An 11,971-nucleotide genomic window follows, 5' to 3' on the forward strand; every position below is an offset into this window, starting at 1 on the left:
CAAATAATAACAGGAATGACAGAAACCAGTATCATACTAACGTGATACGGGCTTCACAGAATAGTAATAACGCCAGAGGGTGTGATCAGCCGCCTCAGCAGCATCCGGGGAGCGTATCTGCTGGGACGAGACAGGGAAACCATTAGCCGCGCCGGTGAGGGGCCGAGCGGGCGTGGAGAAATTTTGGCGGCCCAATAACAAGAGAAAACCCAGGTGTCGCCGTTATGAAAATTCCGTATGGAATAATCAACGGCGGGAGAGTGTGCCAGTGTTAAGAGAAAAGATTGCGCCCACAAGTAGTAGATCAGCTGTATACACGGCAGTAGAAAATACATTCGCTGTCAGTGAGAACAATTTAAGTAGTGTTCCGGAAATCGATTATAAAGTGGCAGCTGTAATACCCACAGCGGAACTGGAGATTGAGTTTAAGAATGATTCGCAATTGTTGAGAGAAGATCAGATGTCGGATAACACGTCCGTCATCGAGCGAGGGGATGCAGAGAGGGATGAGGTCTGGTTAAGGCAGTTCGGTCGCTTATACGACGAACTAAGAGATTATAGAGGTCTGTATGGGAGAAGTGTTTATGGGGAGCGCGTGCAGGATTTTCCGCGTCTCGTCCCGCAGGAAGATAGTGTTTGTGAAATGATAGAAAGTTCTGGCCCTAACCGGCAGACTTTACTAGAAATAGTTGATGTTAAGGAGGAGCACGAGCAAGATTCGTCGTGTTTCGTCCCGCAGGAGTTAGATGTTGAAGTAGTAATGGAAAGTTCTGGCCCTAACCGGTTTAGCTTACTGAAAGTTTCAGTGGTAGAAGTAACCGACCCATCCGATGCAAATCTCCAGTTTAAACATTGCGAGAGTATTAAGGAGAAAGATTGCGAAAATTTTAGTGATAGCCGGACACGATTGGTAGAAAAGCACATAGATTACAACGTGTATGAGGTTAGAGCTGACATTATACGGTCAGACGATAGCAGTGTGGGTTGCGCAGATCTAGCGGAAGTAATTGCAGAAACTACTGGACACATTCCTCCAGGTAGATTGGCGGATGAGATTAATCTGACCAAAGTGGAATCAACGAAGGTGACGATTAATGAATTGATAGCAAAGCAACACTCACTAGTTGACGAGTTACAGGAAAAGGTTTCGGTATTGGAGGCGAAGCTACAGGCTAAGCCTCAGGACAAACGTGTTGAAATTAAAACTGTATGTGAACAGAGGCTGAAAAAGCCGCCAGATAAGCCGGATTTAGGGTCAAAGCCGGATGGTTTTTTCTGGAATGACCTGGATATAGACGAGGATTTACTATGGGAAAAGAAAGAAACAGTCGAGGACAAGTGTAGACAGATAGTAGTGTCTGTTAATATGCACGACCTACAACTAAACGTGTTGATTGACACCGGTGCAGAATTGAGTGCTGTATCTGGGAAAATATTTGAGTTACTGAAAGACAGACCTGGCATCGTAGTTATGCCAGTAACAGGAGTGAAAATTATCGGTGCTACTGGGAAGGCCAGTAAACCGGTCACAAAACAGATTTTTGTCCACTTCGAGATATGTGGGGCACGATTTGAACAAGAGTTTGTCGTCGTGCCAGACTTAACTACGGAAGTAATTATCGGGTTAGATTGGCTATTAAAGTACCGTTCAGTGATTAATTGCGAAAGCAAAACTTTGACATGTATGTCAAAAGATAAAACGATAGTAGTTAGTTTTGACGAGGCAGGAGACGGTGTGCATAAGCAATACCAGCCTATACACATTGTTAACTGGCCGGATGACATTGACGTAGGAATGAATTTGAACTGCCGTAACGTGAGAAATTTCGGCGTTGACAAAAGTGTAGAAAGTGAATTGGAAGAGATAATCAAATTCCCTCCACGGATTGACATTAGTATTGGTGTGAAAAAAGATCGTTTGCGAGAAGTAATGAAGCAAAAAGTCGATGCTGGCATACGTCGTCATGACGCTAAAGCGCGTTTTGTTAAGTTTGCTATCGGAGACTTAGTACTTGTTAAAGCTCATGAGAAATCGAGCGAGATAGACAATGAAATCTCTAAGTTTGTTTATAATGGACCATATAAAGTCATTGGTATACCTCACACAAATGCTTATTGCTTAGAGTATCCAAGCTCTGGAAAACGATTAGGTATACGGAATATTGTAGACTTGAAATTGTACCAACCTAGGATCGATTAATACCACACAATGGGTAACTTGTACAGTATGTAAATATAGAGTGTAAGATTTAAGGATGTGCCATGTTACGATGCTTTTGCCTGACCTAGAGGTCATTAAAGAAGTTGTAATTAATAAGTAATTAATTTTGACTAAATAATTTAAGAGTAACTGATTAGTAATCATTTGAAAAATCCAAGCTGCTAGTTTAAGTTTTCAGCTGAGTCACAGTAGATTAAGGAATGTAAATATGATATTGTAACTTGCTGTAATATTTCATGATTGTGTGTTTTTATTAGTCATTGCCGATGTACTTAGACGCTGTTTTAAGTTTCAGGCTAGTACATGCGTGTGATGATGGACAGTGTTGAGTTATCCACTGTGATAGTGTTTATGGACTCCTTGAGATTACTCGGGAGTGAGTTTTTCCGAAAGAATTCAGTGAAACGGACGTTCTGGAAACGCCGTTACAAGGTAGAGTGAAATCAAGCGTGCCGCACAGGCGGGCGCAACAATATTTGCGAGGCGAAGCCGCTGTCGGCTCTTGTGCCGCTGTCGGCTCTTGTGCCGCTGTCGGCATTCTTTGTATTCCCGAGTACGGAATGTGGAGTTGCTTTTCTTCCCGGACGGCTGATGTGAAAGAATTCTACTGTCAATATTTATGTTTTATTTTATCTGCTGTATATTATTTTCTTGTTTAGCGTTAATTGGACATGACGAGAATATTAATTATGAAAAGGTTACATAAAATTGTGTATTCTATGTAATTAATTATTAGTTTGCGTATTTTGATATACCTGTTTTTTATGACCATGTACTCTGATCAATTTTGCAAATAGTATTCCATTTCTTATAGTGTTACGAATTTTAATGATTTTGGAATAGCTAAACCATTTTCTATGTTTTCTATGAATTTTGATATGTTGTCAACCTGTTTTATTTTGTGCAAGATGACAGAGTGGAATAAGATTAGGAGTGTCGCCACTCAATTATTATTGTCTAAAAAATTGGGTTATGGTTAATTAGACGAATGCTAAATTTTTTTGGTGTTTTGAGCATATGCATTTCCGCTGTTTCTTTTTTGGGACATTTTCTGAGTCTGTTTACGTTACACGAACATCCTCAGACAATGTGGGGCACGTGTAACGCCGGAAATGCATATCCTCCTATTTCCATCTATTGTACTATTTTTTTTCCTTGCTTTGTTACCTCAAGATATGACATTTCTGTCTCTTTGTATATTGTAATTGTTTTACTATTTGTATATTTATGCATTTATGTCGATGTATAATTGGTTTGTTTCGTAAATATTATTTGTATTTTTACGCTGGGTCTTGCCTAGGGAAAACTGCTATCGAACGATTTTTCCTTGCTTTGTTACCTCAAGATATGACATTTCTGTCTCTTTGTATATTGTAATTGTTTTACTATTTGTATATTTATGCATTTATGTCGATGTATAATTGGTTTGTTTCGTAAATATTATTTGTATTTTTACGCTGGGTCTTGCCTAGGGAAAACTGCTATCGAACGATTACGTCGATAAGTCGTGTGAAGAATCAAAGTGTGTAGGATCTTTGGTAGTGTTAACTCTGCCGCGTGGAGCGCGGGCTGAGCAGAAGGAGTGTGGCGGGAGTAGCGGGTGGAGCAGGTGTGTTGTGTGACGCTCCCGCGAGTTGCCGCGCTTTCGGGGTTTGGCAGCATGTAATTGCGCTCGACTTGCGATGATAGTTTCTGACATGGTGTCGCGGACGGGAAACATTAACTAGCGCACATCAAGAGCCCGTTTCGTCTGGTGACCGTGTCGAGAAGAAGGCGCGCCAACATCCAGCTTCTGCAACAGCGACGGCCGACAATGAGTGACTGTCGCCACCTCCTCGATCGACGGCTTCAAACCTTCAATCCACCAACAAGGAAGACTGGAAGCAAGTAAAGTTTTAGAACTGTATGGCAGACCTCAGCTTTCATACTGTACCATTTTCGTAACTATAATTACAGCAACCTAGCATGAACCTTTGTTGCTCATTGTCCCAATTGCATTACCAAGCAGGGTCCCTTCCTTTTCCGAAATGAACCCGAGTGTCGTTGAAATTTAAACGCCAGCACTAAAGTAATATAGCTAATTCTATTTCACTGCTTTAATTTCAAAGTTCAGTTAGCTGGCTACAATATTCAGATTACATAAGCACGAATTAAGAGTGCGAGTTTTGTTAGCATATTTAGCTTACCTGTGACTGCAGCTCAGCTTGGTACATACTAAATTTTACTATTGTTAATTGTTCAGAATCATTTAATTCAAGTTCAAAGTTAAATCTCTTATTTCTAAATTGCGTAGATTCAAGTAGCTTTAGAAATGATTGTTGAGGTAGTCCAAGACTAACCGTATTTTACTGAATTTCGATGTGCTTCAGAAAGAAAGCTCACTATTAACTTCAGTCACTAAATTAACTTTCGATTTTCCGGTTTTATTAATTCTTTGCTAAATTAAGTCAGGGTGTAGCGAAATTTATTACTTCTGACAAACTTTCAGTTTTCACACTACACGTGTCAACCTTCAGTTGCCACGCTTCTAGTGCTAATTATATGTGTAATAACCTTTCTTTTTCAGTTATTATAGTAATTGTCCTTAGGACTGGCGACCGTGATTTCCCCCAAATCTCAAATACCTAATTACCGCTAGTTAATTGTTAACGTAACGGCTGCACATTTACTTTCTTTATTAACTTTACCCCTTTTCAAAATTAATTTCCACCAGTTTCATTAGCACATTTCCTTTCATTTAGATGTAACCCTTTCCTCCCTCTTTACCGACAGGTTAACTTCGGTGACGATTGCTTTTCCAAAACTCCCATTAGGTACACGCGGTTTCATTTTTCACTGTCATTAAGGTCGGTAAGTGAGGGGGAGGTTACAACTAATCAGTATGGTAATACAATATTAAATCATTGTATTTTAATATAATTTCAACATCGTCTTAGCATAAAAGACCATCAACAATATTTTATTATTTATTTAATTTTCTGTCACACTCGCGTACATATTCGTGGAAGTTCTGTTCTTTTCTTAGAGTACACGACGCGCTGACCACATCTCCCTCCGTGTCCGCGTCCGATAACGCCTAAGGGTGAGGACGACACGGTGGCCGGTCGGTACAGTTGAGCCTTTGAGACCTTTATAGGACGGTATTTACTGTATTTTTTTTATACATTCGAACTGTCTGTCCTTGGGATAAAGGAGATAGCGTGCAAAGCACTCCTTTGACCAATACATGACTACTGTTCCTGAGTCTGAGACCCACACCAGATAGGATAGGTACAGAAAATAGAGAAGATCCCAAGAAGAGCAGTGCGTTTCGTTATAGGTTCATTTAGTAAGAGTGAAAGTGCCATGGAGATGCTCAGTCGTCTCCAGTGGCAGACACATAGGGGATCCGTTATACATCACGGTCTACATCTACGTCTACATGGATACTCTGCAAATCACATTTAAGTGCCTGGCAGAGGGTTGATCGAACGACCTTTACAATTCTCTATTATTCCAATCTCGTATAGCGCGCGTCAAGAGCGAACGCCTATATCTTTCCGCACGAGCTCTGATTTCCCTTATTTTATCGTGGTGATCGTTTCTCCCTATGTACCTCGGTGTCAACAAAATATTTACGCATTCTGAGGAGAAAGATGGTGATTGGAATTTCGTGAGAAGATTTCGTTGGAGCGAAAAACGGCTTTCTTTTAATGATGTCCATCCCAAATCCTGTATCATTTCTGTGACACTCTCTCCCATATTTCGCGATAATACAAAACGTGCTGCCCTTTTTTGAACTTTTTCGATGTACTCCGTCAGGATCCCACACCACGCAGCAGTATTCTAAAAGAGGGCAGAGAAGCGTAGTGCAGGTCTGTTACATTTTGTAAGTGTCGCAGTCTTTGTTTAGCCTTCCCCACAACATTTTCTATGTGTTCCTTCCAATTGAAGTTGTTCGCAATTGTAAGACCTAGGTATTTAGTTGAATTTACGGCTTTTAGATTAGACTGATTTATCGTGTAACCCAAGTTTAACGAATTCCTTTTAGCACTCATGTGGATGACCTCATACTTTTCGTTATTTAGGGTCAACTGCCAATTTTCGCACCATTCAGATATCCTTTCTAAATCGTATTGCAGTTTGTTTTGATCTTCTGATGACTTTATTAGTCGATAAACGACAGCGTCATCTGCAAACGACCTACGACGGCTGCTCAGATTGTCTCCCAAATCGTTTATATAGATAAGGAACAGCAAAATACCTGTAACACTACCTTGCGGAACGCCAGAAATCACTTCTGTTTTACTCGATGACTTTCCGTCAATTACTACGAACTGTGGCCTCTCTGATAGGAAATCGCAAATCTAGTCACATAACTGAGACGATATTCCATAAGCATGCAATTTCACTACAAGCCGCTTTTGTGGTACAGTGTCAAAAGCCTTCCGGAAATACAGAAATACGGAATCGATCTGAAATCCCTTGTCAATAGCTCTCAATGCTTCATGTGAATAAAGAGTTATTTGTGTTTCAGAGGAACGATGTTATCTAAACCCATGTTGACTGTGTATGGTCTACTGTAAAAATTCCGAGAGTCAACGCTCCTAGAAGATCAACCAATACATTGCTTCCTACTACGTATATCTCGCGGAAGACGATAAAGATGAAATTAAAGAGATTTGAGGCCACACGGCGGCTCACCAGCATTCGTTCTTGCTGCGAACCATATACGACTGGAGCAGGAAAAGGACTCAGTGACAATGGTACGCAAAGTGTCCTCCGCACACACTGTCGGGTGGCTTACGGAGTGTAGATGTAGATGTAGACTAACTTCCACTCACTACCTCTGCTTATCCATAATTTCCGCAGTTGGTCTAGTGTATTAAAATCCTGTCATACATGATAAAGACGCAGTCAGTGGTTCGAAAATGAATGGACTCGTTCGAAAATAGTCACCATTAAGGACGCAGCTGTGAAAGGAAACTAAATAAATAATTTTATTTCATTCGGTGGTCTACTTAAATCAGTTTCATATATTAAAGCATTTGGGTTTCTCCACGACGTTTTAAGGAACTTTTGCGATAACTGTGCTTGAAAGTTTAGATTACTTTAGGGCTTTTATAAGGAAGTTATACTGTTTGGCTCCTTAAGTGGGCCTTATAAATTATTCATCTCATCTGCATACAGCGTCTTCTAGCGATACACTCGGAACAGATTTGATATTGTCTCTGGAACAAATACAGGATAACAACCGTGAATAGGACTCACTGAATACTTTGAATTGTCTTTTGCGCTCTGTGCTTGTTCGCAACATTTGCAAATTGCATCGAAGACGTTATAATTTCATCAAACATTCTATTGCTCTTTGTGTCTGTTCTCACAGTACAAAATCAGATTCTTAGAAATGAGTTATTTGTGTCAAATGCAAGTGCCTAGTGGCCGAGCGGTTCTAGGCGGTTCAGTCTGGAACCGCGCGATCGCTACGGTCGCAGGTTCGAATCCTGCCTCGGGCATGGATGTGTGTGATGTCCTTAGGTTAGTTAGGTTTAAGTAGTTCTAAGTTGGAGGGGAGTGATGACCTCATAATTTAAGTCCCATAGTGCTCAGAGCCTTTTGAACCATTTTGCAAGTGCCTAAAAGAAATGTTACCTTCAATACGCTACCCATGCATGATTCACGAGATGCCCTCACAGTTACACTTCTGCCATTTCCTCCATCCTACTAAGATTACGTTATTTGACTAACTGGATTAGGCAGTAAAATTCCTTGTTGTCCAGCTAGAATTATATTATCTGCAAGACATATGAACGGTAACCTCACAAATTGTGAGCGCCGATTTATTCCTGCTCTGCAGGTAGTGACTCTTTCTCGTTACGATTTCAGTGGGTCTCGTAATTTTCTTCATCCCTCTTCCTTTCTTGTGTCTTACTACGTCTTCTATCTCTGCAGCTCACCTCTTCTCTCATGACTACTGTTGTGGATTGGCAAGAGAGCCAACCCACTATGAGAGGAAGCCGAAAGGCACGCATTTTAGCTCATGCAGGCTGGCGTGAGGTCTGGAAAAGGTCAAGGAAATGAGACTAGCAAAAAAAAAAGGACGTAGCTGTTGAATGCTTAACTTTAATCCATAAAAGGTGAACGTCGCTCTTGACGGTACATGTTTTACAGCATCAATAGTAACTGGTAATGGCGCCTTGCTAGGTCGTAGCAAATGACGTAGCTGAAGGCTATGCTAACTATCGTCTCGGCAAATGAGAGCGTATTTTGTCAGTGAACCATCGCTAGCAAAGTCGGCTGTACAACTGGGGCGAGTGCTAGGAAGTCTCTCTAGACCTGCCGTGTGGCGGCGCTCGGTCTGCAATCACTGATAGTGGCGACACGCGGGTCCGACGTATACTAACGGACCGCGGCCGTGTCTGGCGGTGACACCACAACTACCACGTCACTGAGTCTACAGCTACTTGCAAGTAAATTATCCTGTTCTGCTCTAAAAAGACATATCTGTCTTATTCTTGATATAACTAATACTGGTTTTGCTATTTCTGTCGCAACCGTTTCTACGAATTAATTCCATACCTATATTTAAGATATGTGTATCATAAAGAATATGTTGTAAGATACACTCGTGTGCAAAATTTAATGACGAAGGAAGCTTTCGCTCGACGTGTCACTGCCAAGTACCACGGTTCGGTAAAACTTGGACGACTACGACTCATGATAGTCCTTTGTACATTAAAAAGGTGCGATGAGGTTCTAAATAGAATGTGTGGATCACCACTGTCCGCAGTGAATGATCTGTATCACGCTCCCATGCTGACCACAAGGTTGGTAACATGTTCCTGTGGTAGGGCGTTCCATTCCTCGACTCGCGCACCTGGCAGCTGCTGAATGGTCGCTGGCGCATGTGGACGAGCTGCAACGTGTCTCTATAACGCAACTACACGTGCTTGATGGGATTAATTCGGGTACACGGACAGGCCAGTTCATTCGCCGAATATTCTCGCGTTCTAAGATGGTTCAAATGGCTCTGAGCACTATGGGACATAACATCTGAGGTCATCAGTCCCCTAGACTTAGAACTACGTAAACCTAAGTAACCTAAGGAAATCACACACATCCATAACCGAGGTAGGATCCGAACCTGCGACCGTTGCAGCAGCGCGGTTCCGGACTGAAGCGCCTAGGACCGCTCGGCCACATCGGCCAGCTCGTTCTAATAGCTCCTCCAGCTGCGCTCTTCGTTGTGGTCGCATATTGACACCTATGAAAATAAATTCAGGGTCGAATTCATCTATGAAAATACGCACGTGTGGAAGCAGTTCCGTATCGCAATTACGTTGAAGGATTTTGACCACCAAAACGGTCATATCCGTCAGTGTTCCTGAGTTCATTACGTTTCCCACCTCCCACCATATGAGGATACGTAAAGCACCCAAGAACAATGTTGAACATAATCATTTTGGTGGTACAGGTGTTGTGGAATGGTGATGGGAGTGGCGGGAGAAGGGAGATATAATTTTTCATGGGAGTACCAAACTCCAAGTCCTCGAACACGGCACAGTCACCTGTCAACGTTTTGTATCACAGCACTCCTTCCGCAAGTGCGTCTCTTCAGCGGTGCATTTGGTCCTGACGTTATTTTCATGGATGACAATGCGAGACCGCATCGAACTGCGGAGGTGGAGAATCTTATGGAACGGGAGGATGTTCCTGGAAAGGACTACCCTGTCAGTTCCCGAACATAAATGCCATCGAGAAGGTGTACGGTGCGATGGGTGGGAGGGGGGACGTCCTTACCTGGCTGCCAACATGGGATCACGTTTCAGGGCGTGTATTGCCGTCCGTCCCTATTAACAACAACGTTCTGCCTTTTGTAATGCTCAGGGGATCCATCAGTAACTTCACTGCCATTGTTGGCTTTAAATAAAAGTGTCACTTCTGTTCGTATCGTTGCCTATTTCTTACAGTCACCTTCTGCAGTACACTGTCGCAGCTCTTTTTGTGTACGGTCCACTTTTAGAACTATGTTAACTGGTGGTGACACATCGTGTGGAAGTCGCTTTCGTGTTTAAGATTCGCTTACCAGGCCGCCTGGGTAGATGGGAGCCTTGTGACGCTTGTATTTCTCCAAGATAAATAAATTGTTGTTGTTGTTGTGGTCTTCAGTCCTGTGACTGGTTTGATGCTCCTGTCCATGCTACTCTATCCTGTGCAAGCTTCTTCATCTCCCAGTACCTACTGCAACCTACATCCTTCTGAATCTGCTTAGTGTATTCATCTCTTGGTCTCCCTCTACGATTTTTACCCTCCACGCTGCCCTCCAATACTAAATTGGTGATCCCTTGATGCCTCAGAACGTGTCCTACCAACCGATCCCTTCTACTGGTCAAGTTGTGCCACAAACTTCTCTTTTCCCCAAATCTATTCAATACTTTCTCATTAGTTATATGATCTACCCATCTAATCTTCAGCATTCTTCTGTAGCACCACATTTCGAAAGCTTCTATTCTCTTCTTGTCCAAACTATTTATCGTCCATGTTTCACTTCCACTACGCTCCATACAAATACTTTCAGAAATGACTTCCTGACACTTAAATCTATACTCGATGTTAACAAATTTCTCTTTTCCTTGCCATTGCCAGTCTACATTTTATATCCTCTCTACTTCGACCATCATCAGTTATTTTGCTACCCAAATAGCAAAACTCCTTTACTACTTTAAGTGTCTCATCTCCTAATCTAATTCCCTGAACATCACCTGACTTAATTCGACTACATTCCATTATCCTCGTTTTGCAATTGTTGATGATCATCTTATACCCTCCTTTCAAGACACTGTCCATTCCATTCAACTGCTCTTCCAAGTCCTTTGCTGTCTCTGACAGAATTACAATGTCATCGGCGAACCTCAACGTTTTTATTTCTTCTCCATGGATTTTAATACCTACTCCGAATTTTTCTTTTGTTTCCTTTACTGCTTGCTCAATATACAGATTGAATAACATCGGGGAGAGGCTACAGCCCTGTCTTACTCCCTTCCCAACCACTGCTTCCCTTTCATGTCCCTCGACTCTTCTAACTGCCATCTGGTTTCTGTACAAATTGTAAATAGCCTTTCGCTCCCCGTATTTTACCCCCGCCATCTTCAGAATTTGAAAGAGAGTATTCCAGTCAACATTGTCAAAAGCTTTCTCTAAGTCTACAAATGCTAGAAACGTAGGTTTGCCTTTCCAACAACGCCATGAAGATAGTATGCTATACTTAACAACGTATTTCGATTCGCAAATGATTAGCGTTTCAGCTAAACCATACGTAGTAGCTATATAACTCGCCAGGGTAGCCGAGAGCGCTGTACTCGCTTCGGCGGTACATGTACTAAAATTGGAACGATACAGAGAAGATTAGCATGGCCCCTGCGCAAGGATGACACGCAAAATCGTGAAGCGTTCCACATTTTTTGCCGGCATGGTAACTCAGCGCGTTCGGTCAGAGGGTTAGCTGCCCTCTGTAATAAAAACACTGAGTTAATGGAACAACGACGAACTGAAATGGGTGTCTTGCAACGCCGCCCCGAGCAGATCAACGAACGAAAACGAACAAAACGTGGCCGGCACGGTAGCTCAGCGTGTTCGGTCAGAGGGTTAGCTGCCCTCTGTAATAAAAAAACTGAGTTCACCGATCAACAACGAACCAAAACGGGTGTCTTACGACGTCCGCCCCGAGCAGATACAACGAACGAAAGAGAGCAAAATGAGATTTAAAAAAAG

The 11,971-nt window shown here is 42.2% G+C and overlaps 1 non-coding gene across 1 annotated transcript; it reads left to right on the forward strand.

The window, feature by feature from the left end:
* Positions 1–11,555: 11,555 nt before the first annotated feature.
* On the forward strand, positions 11,556–11,662 carry LOC126096827 (U6 spliceosomal RNA). The gene has a single exon (XR_007522068.1). It is a non-coding gene; the product is annotated as a U6 spliceosomal RNA (small nuclear RNA).
* Positions 11,663–11,971: the final 309 nt, after the last annotated feature.

The sequence above is a fragment of the Schistocerca cancellata genome, chromosome 1 (genome assembly GCF_023864275.1).
Source record: "Schistocerca cancellata isolate TAMUIC-IGC-003103 chromosome 1, iqSchCanc2.1, whole genome shotgun sequence".
NCBI classification, from domain to species: domain Eukaryota; kingdom Metazoa; phylum Arthropoda; class Insecta; order Orthoptera; family Acrididae; genus Schistocerca; species Schistocerca cancellata.